Source organism: Columba livia, chromosome 7 (genome assembly GCF_036013475.1).
Source record: "Columba livia isolate bColLiv1 breed racing homer chromosome 7, bColLiv1.pat.W.v2, whole genome shotgun sequence".
NCBI lineage: Eukaryota > Metazoa > Chordata > Aves > Columbiformes > Columbidae > Columba > Columba livia.
This window is the reverse complement of record NC_088608.1, coordinates 32,476,911-32,489,767: the sequence shown is the minus strand read 5'-3', so window position 1 is coordinate 32,489,767 and position 12,857 is coordinate 32,476,911. Positions and strand designations below refer to the sequence as shown.

Here is a 12,857-nt window from a genome sequence, read left to right as displayed (position 1 = left end):
ACTGCATTCCTACAGACTGAAAGGAAGGAGGAAATACCTGCAAAAATGACAATGCAAGATGCTGGACAAGTAACTGCAGAGATGGAGAACTGTACAATAATGGAAGGAGTGGAAATTATGAAAGAAGGGTAAATGAGTGATCAGTGTTACTAAAAGGAGTAATGAGATCTATGAGAAAGCCTGAAGCAAAGGCTGTCATCTTTGATGGAGAAAACATTTTTTTAGGCTTGCTAAAACAGTTTCAGTTGTTAAAAACAGATGAAAAATAGACTTGGAGGTACTTTGGAGTAAATTGAAGGAACACAGCACTTTTTATAACATATTAATATGAGGGAGAAGACAAAAAGGAGGAGAAACGTGGGCTAAAATAAAATTATAGTGAGAAAAGAAAGTAGGCATATAGGATGAGGAGATGGATCTGAGTAGCGAGTGGCTAAACCCTAAAGAAAAGCTGCAGCAGTAGTTGTTCGGGAGAACAGACATGAGACAGAAATGTCCTCCAGTGAGTTGTAAAAGAAAATAAATGCAGAAGCAGAGGGAGACACCAGCACTGAGCTGGATTTGGCAGTCTTATGGAAATACATAAACTGTGAATGAAGTACTTGACTGTGAGGGAAGAGTAACTAAATTGAAATGAAGGGATTGGGGAGTCTGTACGTTAAGAATGCAAACTTACCTATATAGGAAAAACATAGCAGCAGTGAAAAAGCAGCTGGAGATTACAAACTGGCAGTCTAGTTGAGAAGGATTATGCACTCACAGGAAACCTGGAGAAACCAGAGTTAACAATATTGATTATGAAATTGTTAATTGTACCAGGCACAGTGAGGAAGAAGAAACTAAGAGATGCCCTGAAATGAAAAAAGATTAGTGGGTCACTAAAAGATACTCTGTTCATTATAAATTAGGAAGAAAGATAATTATGCAAAAATTTGAATCATGAAGAGAAAGAGAAGTCTATTAGTGCTAACAGGTGAAACCAAGAGAATTCGGTGCATGTAAGAAATCCAAATTACGACATCAACTAGGAAGGCTGGAGCAAAGGGCTAAAATGTCAAGTAAATGAAGATGAGTGATTAAGGACTCATTGTGAAGCCAAAACCCCACGTGGGCTGTCAGAAGATATCCCAGACGCCCTCCTGAGATTTACATTAAGATTTGTACCAGTGGCCCATGGTGATGCTCTGTGCTACATCAGAAAAGGGAACAGACCCAGAGCAGGCACAAGTCAGTGTGGCTCTCACTTCATCAGACTACAAGAGGCAAGATGACATGATCAAAGCCACTCATTAAAGAGTTTCATTTAAGAATATGCAAGAACTCATGTGCTAGACCTGGTAGATCTGCTAAAATTAGGAAAGCTACGCAGTTTACATGAGGCAATACCCAGTTCTTTGTCTCCTAACTCACTGTCCTGTGATGCTATCACTTACCTTCCCATGTTCAAACCATGTTTGCTCTCCCTGACTGTAAAACTTGACTTCTTCCTTCTTAAGAATAAAATCTACTGTTTGTCACACACACACAAACGTTTCTGCAAATAACAATAAGCCTTTACTTCACAGGTGTTTTCCAGTCCATGCAGTCAGTGTATTTTCTCATTATCAAAGTAAGATTCACTACAATAGCACTTCATTAACAAGTCTGAGAAAGGGAATGTAGTGTTGCAAACAAGAAAGCCCAGAGCTTAAGATCTTTCAGGTATAGTCTTGAAGGTCTTTTGTGACTCATTAGTCAAAACTCCTAAAACACATTAGCCAGACTGCATCCCTACCAAGCTATCTACAAACTTCCTCAAAGAAAAGCCCCATAAAAATCAATAATCCTACTTATGAAGTAAGATGCTTTTCAGTGTGAAAAGGAGATAAATAGTATTGCAATACTTGTATTATTGCACTACAGCAATTCCCTTCCACCAACAGGATGTCAAATAAAATTTGAAAACTTGTTTGTTCTTAAACAACTCATTGCTTGCAACTACAAACTGAAAACCATAAAGTTAGTGATGCCTGTTATGGATCAATTCAATGAAAGCTTTCTTTTACTGATTCCAAAATTAATCAAAATTCATATTAATATTGAAAGATATAACGTTTCTATCTCACTTTGCTTACTTGGTAGTAGGCAATTTCTCTTGCCATTATCTGTTAAAATTATATTAAATTAGCATCTTGGAAGCTTTGTTGTAAGACGATATACAGATTTTATATGCTACAAGAACAAACATCTAAAAAACCTTCAATTTTTCTCCCACTTTGCTAAATACATACAGATCATCTCTATTATGAGTTCCACAAACAACACCTTTTAAAAGAGTGATGAGCAGCTAGATACTTTAAAGTTTTAAGTATCAAAAAACAAAAGTTGTAGATTTACACTGGTGTAATGAACCTGATCAGTTGTTCCTGGAACTGTTGCTTAAATTGCTTAGCTATGGTGTAACATCATGCTAATCTGCATTAACAAGTAGGAGAGTAATCAAGGTCTTTCTGGCCGTTTACCCTGTATTTACAGTTGCTTTGCATGACTAGAGCAGTAGAAGACAACTGGCACATGCTAGTTAATCTGGCTCATTTATTTGTTCATTTATTTTGACCACTGTAATTTGTTTCACAACATTTGTGCTGTAACATAATTCTGTAGTAAATGTAATATAGAACACTCCATCAAGTCAATAAAGTCAACTGGAATATGAGCCCTTGGTACAATACCCTGCTGTTAAACCTTTGTTAAACAGCAGGAAGAGAAAGGCACATTTTCTGTGTGGTAATTATACCGTGAGAGGATTAGCGAGGTGTTGCTGTAACATGCAGACTAAGCTCAGCAGCTCCTGGGTGTTTGTTTCCAACTTGAAATGATTTCATTTACTTCAAGTCATGTCTGTTTTCTCTCCAGCATCCTGTTTTTCTCCACTGTCTATGGACTTCTCACTTAAAATGGAAAACTGCCGAGACCCTCCAAGACATTCTGGTTTTCTTTTTTTTCCTTTCTTTTTTTTTATTATAGCAGTGGTACTTAATATTTAAAATCACATAAGTGCTGCCTGCCATGGGTTCACTAGGAGGATTTTCTTCTGAGACTACTACAAAAGTCACTGGGTAAGGCAGCTTGCTCCAATCCAAGAACGTATGGGAACAGGGTGTTTGAGCACCACATTTCTCCTCCTCTCTCTTTAAAGCCCACTGGAGTAATCAGCAGTAGCTACTCATGGTTAAAACCTCTAGAATTCCTCCATAGCGCAGTTATTCAGCATGCGGAGATGTGTGAAGAACCATAGAGCGGTGCTGCTCAGAGAGACCACACCACGGGAATCACGGGAAAATGCAGCTCAAAATTATTTTGCAGAAAAATGGTGACTTGGGCTGACAGAAGCAAAACATCGTTGATGTGCAAGACTGTGCCACTGTTTTGCTGATTAGTATAGACTACTATGTAAAGACCTACTAATTGTAGGGTAAGAGTAAAGAAAGTCATGCATTGTGTTACATGTAAATGTGCAAAGGCTTTTTCTCAGTCATATAAGAACAAGAGTCCTATGACTTATCCAGATATTGTATTGTTACAGACTCATTTTTCCTTTTTATAGGTGACAAAGAAATTACCTTCACAATTAAACTACATGAGGGGAAAATTATAATACCACTGCAAAAAAGGAATAATTCCCTAACAGTCTGGGTATTAAGTGATCAGCATGTTCATACCAATTACTTCCCTCACTTAATAAAAATCAGATAGATAACTGTTCCTTTCCCTCTCCTGGCCAAACACACACTATAGCTCTGCAAAGAAATACAGTTAAACCAGAGGGAAGCTACAAAACTAATAAATCAAATGACATACTACAATTATCCTAGTTGAAAGCTATCACACACTTTATAAGAAAACCTTCTGGCTTTCTTAATTTCAAGGATTTGGGAATTATTTTGTTGAAATAATAGTGATCCATTTAACAATAAATTACTGAAACATTTTGGAAACAGCCAGACTCTGCCAGAGATTTTTTTTTTTAAAACAGATTTTATTATAGATTAATGGGCAGTTCAGCTCAAAATTGATGCTGTAAATACAGTCCTCAGAATTGACTACCGGCAAACTGATCTGTGAAGACAAGTATTTCACTGATGTGAAGTCCTAATGACAGAATTAGGACCTACAACATCACCAGTTGTTTTCAGCAAGAGTCTCCAACATTTGTCATGGTTGTGCAATTTATATTTTAATATTCACATTTATATTTTCATGGATTCGTATACTAATGGAACATTTTTCTTTTACAATTTTTTCTCCTTTTTCCCTTTCACCTCTCTTTTTAAATTCATAGTTTTATCTTCATCTATTCTAAGCAGCTTTGCAGTCGAAGTTTTATTATCATTACCAAACACCTACTACAAAAATCTTCTGGTTTAAGTACAGCGTAAAGCCAGGCAATTTCAGATGCTATCTTATGGTAAACAGTAAAAAAAATTTAAGTATACACTAGTATAAAAATGGAAATTCCAGGGAATTTGAATCGCTGTGAGGTGCTTGGCTTAGTGAACTGTACAAGCAGTGCTCTTTGGGACCAGCAGTGTATCAGATATGCAAATCCTGTGCAACAGCTGTGTTACATTTGGAGATTTTTCAACAGCAACCCTACAGCAAAAAAGAAATACAGGCATCTATGGCCACACTTGGCAGATTGCCAATGGCAGTATCCATATGGTTCCCCATGGATCTGGCAATATCAGTTTTTTCCACACTAATATCTCCTGTACTGAGTTCTCCTGCAGTTCTGCACTAAACAACGATTACAAAAACCCTCTACGGGGAACCTGACTTACAGTAATCCAGAAGTTTGTGGGATATTTTAAATATTCCTCTTCCACTGCCACTAGGCAGTACAAGCAGCAGTCTGAGCCCAGCCTGGCTGCAGCCCAGCTCAGCCGTGACCACTTGAAACACAAAGTGCAATTTCTTTCGATGCCTGCTGGAAAATAAGCAATTTCGCATTTGCTTTGTTCCAAAGACTTTTGCAGCGGGCTAGTAATTTCTTCCAACTTAGTCTAAATGAAACTGGAACTCAAGGTAATTGAGAGCCTAATTCAGAGGCTTTAATAAAACTGGCATCTTTGAGGTTGTGCTGCCAGTAAAGCACTACCTACCAATTTAAAAGCCACAGTACCACATGGACATAATCAATCAGAATTTTGTGGGCTACACTATCACTTGACCACTGCAAAGATTTCACTTTCAAAATATATTCATTTAGATGTGACACCAGCACGTGTTGTCCAGTAACTAAAACAAGAATTATGAGATGAGCCAAAAATGGTACATAATTAAACAATTCACCTCCCTAAAAGAAGGGACAGGAAAGTGGAAAAGAGAAATGCCCGTTATTAATAGATGTTATAAGTATGGTAGACTAGTGAGCAAAAATTTTTGAGCAATTTTAAGTCTGCAAATGAAAAAAAAAAGTCACCATCACTGGCAAGTTATGATTTTGCCCACCTGACTGCAAGTTGTGGAAGACCAGCCATAAACCACTGAAAAAGCATTTCAGCAAAGTTTAATATCTAACATACACATATTAAACACCTCTTTAAAAGAGCCTGTTGCCCCCTTTTCATTTTCAGTCCACTGAGATTTCACAAGTTCCAGTAGACATTAGAAATACATCCCTTTAATTGTACAGATCACAATATATTGGAATAATTTGTTTCTCCTCCCTGCTGCAATTTCTGTTATCTCAATCAGCTATGACAAAAAATTCTTATGGAACAAGTGCTGTTTTCTTTCACTGTTTTCTTTCATTTTTTTTCCCCTCTTTTTCAAATGCTTTTAAAAATTTGTAGTAGTTAAACTTAAGAAGATGCACAACATAAGTTATCTAGGTGTCCAGGTGTAACTGCAGCTTTCCATCATGGAATACTGTAAAGACATCAGAAAAGACTGGAGCAGACAAGTCCATTCTCACTGGTAGCTCTTATTTTATTCAACCTGTTGCCTCCTGACGCACACTAGCAATCTTATTACAAAGAAACTGCACTGTAAACTGACACTTTTGAAATTTCTTTTATATTTTTTTCCAGTCTGACGTTGCTGACGAGTGTGCACATGGAGAACCTCAGTGATGACACCGCTGGGTTGGAGAGATCAACACGGAGTCAGAAATAGGACCTTTATTGCCTTATACAAATGAAAAGTTTAAAAAAAAAAAAAAGAGATCTCTGAAAGTTATAATGCCTTTGACCTATGACATTACTACATCTGCACTGTACTCAAGACTAAATCCAGCTGTTTCTTGAAAACTTCCAAGGACAGAGACTAATGGCTTCTCCAGACCTGTCCCAATGCTTGGCTGTCTTAATAGTGAAAAACGTTTCTCCTTATATCCAGTCAGACTTTGACCTCCAACACCAGAGATATCCTTCATAACCTGTATTATGGAATCCTTTCATAGAAAAGGGTAAGGGCAATGCATGAATATATTTTTCCCAGTTAACAGGCCAAAATATATTTCATTGGCTGGGACCTCAAGACCCAGGTTCCAGTTATTTGCATGCATGCAGCTCTCATGGGTTTCAGAGGGGAAAGTACTTCATGCTCAAGAGCAGAATATAACTGGAAATTACTGACACTATTTGATATTAATATCACAATTACAGTTCATGCACTGTAGCTAGTCAATTCTCTCAGCTAAATTACTTCATCTTATTTACTAATCATCTGGAGTAGGATTCAGGATTTTATGATGATGGCAAAATTGAGATACAAGGGTGTCATTAAATTTGTCTCTATTTTCACATTATTTTGATGAAGCATACTCAAACTTGAAGAAAAAAAAAAAAAACACTTGGTAACATATTTGATAAAAAAAAAAAAAAAATCCTAGAAACTAAATTCCTAAAACATTCTTTTTTTCTTAACCAAAGGAAAAAAGACTGATTTTCAACTAAACTATTTTAAGGTCAATAGCATTTCTGTATTAAGGAGATATCATTTCCTATAGTTTACAGAAAAGTTTGAACAACTTCTACACTAAACAGACACAGTGCAGATAATAGTGCATTAGACAAGGTACACAGAGTTATGAACATGATTTTCTTATTAACCTAAGTCCTTCAAAACACTGACGATGATAAAACAGCAAATACACTTTCTGTTCAACCACCACTACTGGTGCTGAGGATCCAAAGGTACTTTATAAATCACACAGAAAAATCTCGAAATACATGGGACAGATCAGATGTTCAAATCAGCCTTCTGCAGCCTTACAAAGAGCGTGCATCTTCAGAGCTACACACACCATGGCCATAATGTAGCCAGGATGCACTGACCAGCAGAGAAAGTGGATATACTGAAGGGTATATACCCCCTATAGTAAATATGCCCATAACAATTGCAGTGATACCTTTTGGACAAATGCAAACCATGCAATACTCTGTTGCTTTCTGCCTTATCTGAACAGCAGACAGGCTGTCTTAGAAAGCCACTAAGAAACCAAAAAGAAGGAAGGATGCTATTGTCTGCCTGTTCAGTATCACATGCTGAAACCTGGGTATTGCTGTGAAGCTCTAAGTCAATAATGATATCAAGGGGAAAAGATTGCTCCCGTAACAGCAATCATGTTGTGCTAAGACAATGATTATGTGAACCTGAACAGAGGACGTACTATGGCAAAACTATGCAGATTCCATCTACAGCCTTTGCACAGGAACTGAAAAAGTTAAGGCTGTACTGTCAACATGTCAGTAGAATACATTTACTTTGCTCCCATGGCTCCTACCAGAATGTCACGTTGCTCCCTGCAAGTGCCATCCCTGCCTCTTACACACCTGGCTTCTCCCCACTGAGCACCATCTCTGCCCTTTTCATTCCTCTATGACACATCTCCACAATTTTGCCTTTATATTGCTCCCAATTCTGTGTCAGGCTTTCACACACTTTGAAAAACACCAAGAAAATGAGTTAAGAACGTCAATACAAATTTATGGAGGTGGCACTGCAATGTCAAATCAAGAATGCGGTATCAAGATGAAATATAACAGTGTCAGAATAAATGTACCAAGATGACAGCACAAAGTCAAAATGGAGCAATGTCACTGCAGATCTACAGAAACAACATTCATCTGTCAAAACAAAATCATGTCATTACACATTAAAGAATAGCTTAAATAAACTGGAACGCATAACTATTTGTTCAGATTAGCAAATCCCACCCACACACTCTTTCCATCAGGGAAAAACAAAAGGATTTGACAGATGTGGGCAAGTAAACATGGCAATGGGTCTTAATACCACACAACCAGTTAGACTCTGAGCAGAACCCACTACTATAAAGAAATTTCCGAATAAGGACCAACAACCACTGGTCAAAGCACTGAAGTGATGAACAAAGCAATGGCCAAAGAACTACCCCAAAATGAGCAGTGACCACTCACACAGGAGCAAGTTCACCCACCAACTCATTTTCAGCTCTTCCCTCTCATACAACTCAGGTATGCTGCTTCATTCATTACACTTCACTTCCAAACATGACGTTTCTTTCCTTCTTTTCCTAGATAGCATAACTCCTCATCCTCACTCGCTGTGAAGTGGACAGTGTGTAGTCCCAAGTAAAAGGTCTCTAAAAAGCCCTCACAGCCACAGAGCTGCTCTAATCCTATTTCTGGGACTAAGGTCCTCATTAAACAAAATGTGAACCCTTGTTAAGAAACTGTGGACTGAATTTAGGACTGCTAATTTTAAACTCCACATGGCTAAACACACAGTTGTTTTTAAGAATCACCAGATTATTTGATGTCACATAAGCATTGAAAGTTACCACAGCAGAAGCAAGGTCAGGGACAAGAGAGAGGTAAGCAGATGGAGGAATTCTCCTGTAGGTCACTGAGCAGCTACTGCTTTCAGCAATGTCTGCTGTAACCTTAAAATATGAGCTACAAGCTTAATCTCTCTACACTGTTGAGCCCTTCAGCCCTGTTCAGCACAGCAATCACTACACATGGAATAAATATATCAGCTATAGTATCTCCAGTTTTCAAAACAGGAAAGCCTTTGGCTTTTGCATACAGAGTCACTTGAGATTACAAATCTTTCTCCGTACAAAATTTAGTACTAAATCAAAGAAAACTATCCCTTTCTTCCTTGATGAACATAATCCTGATTTTAGTATGATCCTCAAAGCTCCTGGTTATACCAGCTCTAAATTTGATCTGAAACTAAAAAAAAGTCATTTTCTCAATGTTAGTAGCTGTATCGATCAACACATCATTCACGCTATTCAAAAGTGGAGATTAGATTATCGACATTAGGAGCGTAAGTACAGAAATACAACACATTAATAAAATTATTTGAAACATGATTTTATGTCATTGTGCCTCTATGTTCCTAGTGAATTAGAAAAGAAAAAAAAACTGCAAATATAAAAAATGCATTCTCTCTGTCCTTTCATACCGTTACTACAGAAACAGACTATGGATCAGTGGAAAACCACAAATAAAGCAATCGTACTTAAGGAATTGTTTTCTTATTCCTAATTGAAGAAAAAAAAGTAGTAAATAAAAGTTTGCATGTCATTTAAGAATATCTAACTTTGGTGCTTAATCCAATCATCTTCAGGATGCTCAGTAAAAATATTTATGCTTCTGATGTTAATAGCCAGAAAGATCTTCTATTGCAATGTCTTTTATATATCACTTTCCTGACATAAATAAATTAGGTTTTTATCTTTATTTCTTATTTTAAAAAACTCAAACAAAACCACACACACAAAACAAACAAATGCAAAACAAAAAGAAGCCCACCAAAATCCAGAAAGGAAAAAGGCAATCCACTTCTTTCTGTTGACAAAGAAGTCATGCACATTAGTTACTGACTACCACTTCCCATGTGACATTGATGTGTTAAGTGTTGAGAGACCACTCTGAAGGCTACATGCCCCAAAATTAGAGATAATTGTGTGTTATTTAGTATTGCTGCAGAGCACATCAGTTAACCAAGCATAACCCTTATATCCTTCCACATATTATTTTCAGGAGTTTCCAATTAAATGGAGACTGCAGGTGTCAAGGATTCACATGGAAACATCTCTGCTATTCAGTGATCTCCAGTGGAAGGCTATTCCAACTTTGCTATGATCAATATTTTAACTGGATCCTCAACCTGTGACCATGAATGTACTGCAGAAAATTAGAAATTGCATTTATAACCCCACAAGACACTTCATAGTAGTGAATGGTAATTTAACATATGGGCACGTATAAAGAGACTGAGACACCGACCTTCAACAGAGGCACTGAACTATGCTGTGTCACTTCTGAGGCAGGACAAACTCAAGTCTCCATAAGGATGGTTACAGCACTCAAGGTTAAGACTCAGTCTTGGTCCTTTCTCCAAAGCTTCAGAGGTAGGAAGTGGAACTAAAGATTTATGTGGATTCTCTCTTTGGAGTGGTTGTTTTCTCAGCCAATATTGACATGAAACCATCTACGTTCCTTTAATAATGCAGCTTTATTCCTTACTTCCTCTGTCCCAAATCGTTAAATGAAGCTAATAGAATAACCACGAGGATATTCTAACAGTGAATAGTTAAAACCTTATGATCATGTAAGAAAAGGTGTACAATTGAAATATTTTGCAAGCACAAATTCATAAAACCTATGTTGATTGAATCATGATCACAGAAGAACACAAGAATGTTATTTTGAGGCTGATCATTCATTTAATTACTTACCCCCTTTTGTGATGAAATGTCACAAAACCAAAAAGGTGTTCAGCTTCGGAATGACTTATTACATTAATTCATTCAGACAGTACTTGACACATACCCAAAAACAAGGTAACATATTTCTTACAATATGGGGAATTTTCTTCTTCCTTTACAATCCTTTCTTTTTAAGTAACAACATTCAGCTTTTCACCCAACTTGCTATCTGATTTCAGGACCAACAGGAATCAGCAGGGGAGCTTGTTAAATAGAGATGAGATTTTCACCACAGCAGCACAGAATACATTACCTAGATATGTGATGGAAATAGGCGCAATGTACATATACAAACATGCAGTGTTGAAAAGTCTCAGATATCATGTTTTTACGTGGCCTTTCTAACAGAAGAGACAGCAAAGCAACAAGCTATGCTCCAAATATGTTCCTTTACCTTGGTTGAAATCAGTGTAATTTTCTACCCCATCCCTCCTACAAACTCAAAACTTGCCTCCTAGAGCACACTGGATCCTAAGCATGTTCACTGTGCCTGATTTCCAGATACCAGGGAAGTCTTCATTACAACCACCATTTTGAGCAGAGGATCAATATAGTCCAGTGATTCCCTAAGACATGTTACCAGACACTTCCCTAGTTGATACCAATTCTCAGACACTGAAATCTCTCATGAAACATAATTGCAGTTTTCCTCCATGCAAGGTCTACACCTCTTAGGACTGTATTTTGATATACAGCATTAGTGATATTATTATGAAACATGATAATAGTAAGTTTCCAGAACCGTTGGCTCCTAAAGCTAAAACTGCATATAAATGTTAGCACTGCAACAGATGCTAATACATTTATTTACATCATCTAAACTGTTATTTATTAAATTAATCTGGCCAGAAAGATTGCTTTGTATTTGCCAGTTCAAAGACACAGTACTTCCAACTAACCAAACTGCTTAGATTCAATGCAGAGCCCTTGCAGTTTGCCTCGATACTACACTGTGAAACAGCTATATAATACTTTAAAGTTATGTATTACTTCAGCATTTCCCACGTGGAACAAGCACAAAAGGAAAGTGGCTACCACCCAGACTAAAGAAGGTATTTCTAATGAAGTTCTACTTAAACATGAAGAAAAGCTATTTCAAGCTGCTCTGTTTGTTTTTTTGTTTCTATATGACAGGTGTGGATGGCCCAATTAGTACCATTGCAAGGCACTGTGTTAACAAATAAAGTGTCTGCCTCAAGAGCTCCCACTTTAAGATCATGAAAAGACCCATAAGACAAAGCAGAGAGAAGGAAGAGGCAGCAGCATGATGAACATCATGTGCATAATAATCAATTCCCCTAACGCTACCAACACAGCTACTGAGAGCTATATGACGAGCTATTCTATAAACGCCAAGAGCAAAGCACTGAAACAAAAGAAAAAGCCTGTCTTTCTAAAGCAAACTCTCACATATGCTGAGAAAACTGCTTTTTTTTTTTTTTAATTTTCTCCCAGGTTCTCTAAATCTAAACAGCTCCTGGAAGCAATATCAATTCAGCAAAGTTCTGATGAAAGTGAGGAAAATCCTTGATGGGTTTTTAGTTGTTTCTTCCTGCCTTGCCCACTAAGTTCCTTGGTGTCCTGTCCACCTGGTGAAACAGTCTGGAACCAGTCTCCAAGACATGCACTTCCACAATAGCTTAGACTATATTTTCTTTCACAGTGAATTCTATAATCTTGGATTTCTTCAGAAAGCATTCAATCAAAAATCCTGAAATATTGCTACCCTTCACAACCATAACTTCATTTTTCTTCTTAACTCCAAAATGCATGTTAATGTTGCCATCACACAAATCAACTTCCGAAATAGGGAGAAGTGTTGCATTTAAATTCCTGTATTGCAAGTCTTCCAAATGGCTTAGCTCCAAAGAAGATCCAAACAATAGTAGACTCTCTTTTCCAGTGCACATATGCATAAAAGGCATGTTTATGAAATTTAAACTGAATTTTTTCTAAGATAACAGCCATTCTAAGATTTATAAAGGTTTGTACAACAAATACTTTTTTATATAAATATCTCAATTAACCCAAGTCAAACTAGCACTTGCCAAAATCATTTATCAACCTGCCCAGCCCACATTCATAATATTTATCTGATATCAAATGTAGA

The 12,857-nt window shown here is 37.1% G+C and overlaps 1 protein-coding gene across 3 annotated transcripts in view; it reads right to left on the bottom strand.

Moving 5' to 3' along the window:
* The window catches only part of LOC110358229 (sperm-associated antigen 16 protein-like), a 321,255-nt gene that overhangs the window by 244,597 nt on the left and 63,801 nt on the right, over nt 1-12,857 (bottom strand). For 2 of the 3 annotated variants that reach the window (XM_065069085.1, XM_065069086.1), the window contains exon 2: nt 677-767. The exons of the other annotated variant lie outside the window; for it this stretch is intronic. The gene's annotated coding sequence lies outside the window, so the exon portion shown is untranslated. The remainder of the gene's footprint in view (nt 1-676; nt 768-12,857) is intronic. 3 annotated transcript variants of the gene reach the window in all.